This window comes from Penaeus monodon, chromosome 13, assembly GCF_015228065.2.
Source record: "Penaeus monodon isolate SGIC_2016 chromosome 13, NSTDA_Pmon_1, whole genome shotgun sequence".
In the NCBI taxonomy this organism is placed as follows: domain Eukaryota; kingdom Metazoa; phylum Arthropoda; class Malacostraca; order Decapoda; family Penaeidae; genus Penaeus; species Penaeus monodon.
In genome coordinates, this window is record NC_051398.1 from 50565727 (window position 1) to 50570148 (window position 4422).

Here is a 4422-nt window from a genome sequence, read left to right on the forward strand (position 1 = left end):
ACAAACAAGTGAGAGAAGAATGAGAGAGAGAGAGAGAGAGAGAGAGAGAGAGGAGAGAGAGAGAGAGAGAGAGAGAGAGAGAGAGAGAGAGAGAGAGAGAGAGAGAGGAGAGAGAGAGAGAAAGAGAGAAGGAGAGAGAGAGAGTGAGAGAGATAGAGATAGAGATAGAGAGAGAGATGGAAAAAGTAAGAGAACGAGAGAGTAACAACAATAAAAACATGGAATGAAATAAAACACAAAAAACAGAAACAACAAAGAAATAACAACAACAAGATCCACAATCATGAAAAAACACAGTTACTTACAATCTACAACAATTAACAATCACAACAAAAAAATTAACACCAATGACTACAACTTTAACAAAAATACAACCACAACAACACAATAATACACGTAGCAAAGACAACAACAACAGATCAACGAGGCCAACAAAGACAGTGGCAGAATAAAGAACACAAGAGAAATAACAAAATCAACAAAGACAACAATAATGCAGTCAACAAGGTCAACAAAACAAGAAGCAAAACAAAGACAACAACAGCAAAACGAACCCAACAAAAACAAAGACAACAACAATTAAACTAAACAAATAAACAAACGAAACAACAAATAAACAAACGAAACAACAAATAAGCAAACGAAACAACAAATAAACAAACGAAACAACAGATAAACTAAATAACGACAAAGACAAACCAAAGCCAAAATTAACAAAACCAACCAAAAAACACACAAAAAAAAAAAAAAAAACTACAAAAGCACAACAAAAACAAAAAAAACAAAAGAAAAAAAAAACAAAAAAACAAACAAGAGATATCCAACAAACACCCCCCCCCCCCCCACGTCCTTCTTCACGTACCTGGCCGTACTTGTCGAAGCCGTCGCTCCTGCCGGTCTCCGCGAAGGCCTTGACCTCGGGGCTGGCCGTCTCGCCGGCGCGGAACAGGACCAGGTCGCGACTGTGGCTGATGCCTGGGGGGGGGGGGGGGAAGGGGGGTTAGTTTCGGCTTAGAATGTGTATGTATGTATTATTTATTTATATATATATATATAAAACATATATCTTTATATATAACGTATATATGTGTATAAATATATAATATATATATATGTAAGGTAACAGTAATAACAATAATAATATGATGATGATAATAATAATACTGATAATAACAATAATAATGGTGGTAATTACAATATCAATAATAATATCAAGATATGTAATAGTAGATTACATGCCACACACACACACACACACACACACACACACACACACACACACACACACACACACACACACACACACACACACACACACACACACACACACACACATACCAAAAAACATACATCTCTACAAATCTCCTCACAGATAATCAAATAACCCCAAAAAAAGTAAAAAAAAAAAAAACTGAAAATAACTGAACTGAACAAACGACAAGGAATTTCCTCGAACCTCCAGTTAGACCGCGAGACTGGACGAGCGAGCAGCCAGCAACCAACCCGCTTTACTCTGTCCATTCCGCATTTTTTTCTCCCTCCTCCTCCTCCTCCTCCTCCTTCTTCCTCCTCCTCCTTCTCCTTCTCCTTCTCCCCCTCCCCCTCCTCCTCCTCCCCCTCCCCCTCCTTCTCCACCTCCCCCCCTCCCCTCCTCCTCCTCCTCCTCCTCCTCCTCCTCCTCCCCCTCCTCCTCCTACTCCCCCTCTCCCTCCTCCTCCTCCCCCTCCTCCCCCTCCTCCTTTTTCGTAAACAGTTCTAACTACGTGTAAACGAGTATGGTCACTAACGCAGACAAGTGTAAATGATGAAAGTCACTAGTTTAGTGAGTCAAGTTAGAGGAAATAGCAGTTAGTAGCAACAAGTGTAAGTGAATGACATCAGTTAATGTAAGTATCAGTTAAACATCAACCAGTGAAAAAAACATTAATAAAAGCAAAAGAATCCTAACAAACAACATTAATAAAGAAAACAAATGTACCCGAACATTATGAACAGGTTTAATTAAACATCTGAGTGCCTAATCAACATAAACAAACACCCTTAAAGTAAGCAACAGAACCGACCTAACAATGTAAACAAACCGTAAACAGTGTTAACGACCACGAACTCCCTTAAAACAATCAGTGTAAACAATCAGAGTAAACAAACACAAGGTTGCTCTTCTCATCCTCCTTTGCAGACGAAGAATGAAATGAAGAAGTGGGAAGGAGGAGATGGAAATAGGAGAGAGAGAGAGAGAGAGAGAGAGAGAGAGAGAGAGAGAGAGAGAGAGAGAGAGAGAGAGAGAGAGAGAGAGAGAGAGAGAGAGAGAGAGAGAGAGAGAGAGAGAGAGAGAGAGAGAGAGAGAAAGAGAAGAGAGAGAGAGAGAGAGAGGAGAGAGAGGAGAGAGAGAGAGAGAAGAAGAGAGGAGAGAAAATAGAGAGAGAGAAAAGAGAGAGAGAGGAAGAGAGGAGAGGAAGAGAGAGAAGAGAGAGAGAGAGAGAGAGAGGAGAGAGAAGAGGAGAGGGAAAGAGAGAGAGGAAGAGAGAGGAGAGGAAGAGAGAGAGAGAGAGAGAGAGAGAGAGGAGAGAGAGAGAGAGAGAGAGAGAGAGAGAGAAAACGTCACACTTCGACACAAAAGTTCAGCGGAGGTCAAGGCGATGACCCGATGACCTAATGACCTGATGACAAGCTATTCGGGATATCCTCGACCTTGATGCTGGTTAGGGAGAGGGGAGAGGGAGAGAGAAAGAGGAAGAAAGATAGAGATAGATAGAGACCGAGAGCGAGCGAGAGAGAGAGAGAGAGAGAGAGAGAGAGAGAGAGAGAGAGAGGAGAGAGAGAGAGAGAGAGAGAGACAAGAGAGAGAGAGAGAAAAAGACACGAGAGAAAGAGAGAGAGAGAAAAAGACACGAGAGAAAGAGAGAGAGAGAAAGAATGAGAAGAAAAAAAGAAAGTAAGAAAGAAAAGAAAAGAGAGAAAGAGAGGCAGGGAAGAAGCGATAAAAGGACCCTCCCAAAGCGGCTTTAATGCCTAACGCAGATCCCTTCGACTCCTTTCGATGTATCCGCAATGATGTCACTCGTGGAAAGAGAGAACAAGAAGAGAAGGGGAAAAAAAATAAACGACACAAAGAGAGAGAAAATGAACGACACAAAGAGAGAGAAAATGAAGACGAAGGAGCAGAGGGGGAGAAGGGGGGGGGGGAGAAACATGATTTATGACACAGCGACCTTATTAGTCCCCGTGTCAGTCAGTGTCACGTGATAAAGGACGTTTTTGTGGCCTGGCGAGAGAGGGTGGTGTGCGTTGTGTTGCCCGGGGGAGGGGGGAGGGGGAGGGGGGGAGAAGGAATGGGGAGAGAGGGTGGGGGAATGAGAAGGAGGAAGGAGAGAGAGGGGGAGGGGGAGGGGGAGGGAGAAAGGGATGCTTAGTGCTGTAGAGAGAAACGGGAGATGGAGATGGACAGAGAGACACGGTCATCAAACAAGCAAAAACGGACAACGATAAAAAAGGAGAAAAAAAAAAGACACAGAGAAGACACGCGAGGGAGCAAAGGAGAGGTGAAAAGACAGAGAGACAGAGAGACCGAGAGACAGTGAGACCGAAATACCCAGAGGGAGAGAAAAAAAGGGAGAGTGACTGAGTATTGGTTTAGGGTGTGCTGGGAACCCAAGAAGGAATTAGGAAGGGAGTCCTTTGAAGTCCCTGATTAGGTTTGCCGAAGGGGGGGGGGGGAGGAGCAGGACGTGGATGAGGTAAATAGCACTCTGGAGAAGGCGGGGGAGAGAAAGGGAAGGGAAGGGGAGAACGAGAGATGAGGAGCGAAGGGACACGTACAATCGCTCACTCTTTCTATCTTTCTTTCTCGTTTATTCCCCGATCTCTCTATTTCTCTCCCTCTCTCCCTCTCTCCCTTTTCCTCTCTCCCTCTCTCTCCTTCCATCTCCCTCTCTTCCCTCTCCCTCTCCCTCTCTCTCAAGATTTTTTGATTAAGTAGATAAGAAACAATTGATGTAGTGAATGTAGAGCGAACGTTCGACTCTGAAATCAACAGAAATTCACTCATTTGGGGATGCTGCTTGGGTCTGATTTCCTTGTTTTTGTTTGTCTTTCTGGGGAATCTGAGTTGTTGTGTAAACAGATTTTCTTCAATTCAGGCAAATCTTCTCCGCTTCCCTGCCTCGTGTCTTCTCGCGTTTGAGGTCTGAGTCAAGGCAAAAATTCTTGGATTCTTTGGAAGGGGAAGGGAAGCGGGCGAAGATCCCTTCATTATCGCTCATGCACTCTCAGGCTCTCCCTCTCTCTCTCTCTCTCTCTCTCTCTCTCTCTCTCTCTCTCTCTCTCTCTCTCTCTCTCTCTCTCTCTCTCTTCTCTCTCTCTCTCTCTCTCTCTCTCTCTCTCTCTCTCTCTCCCTCTCTCTCTCTCTCATTAATGCACACA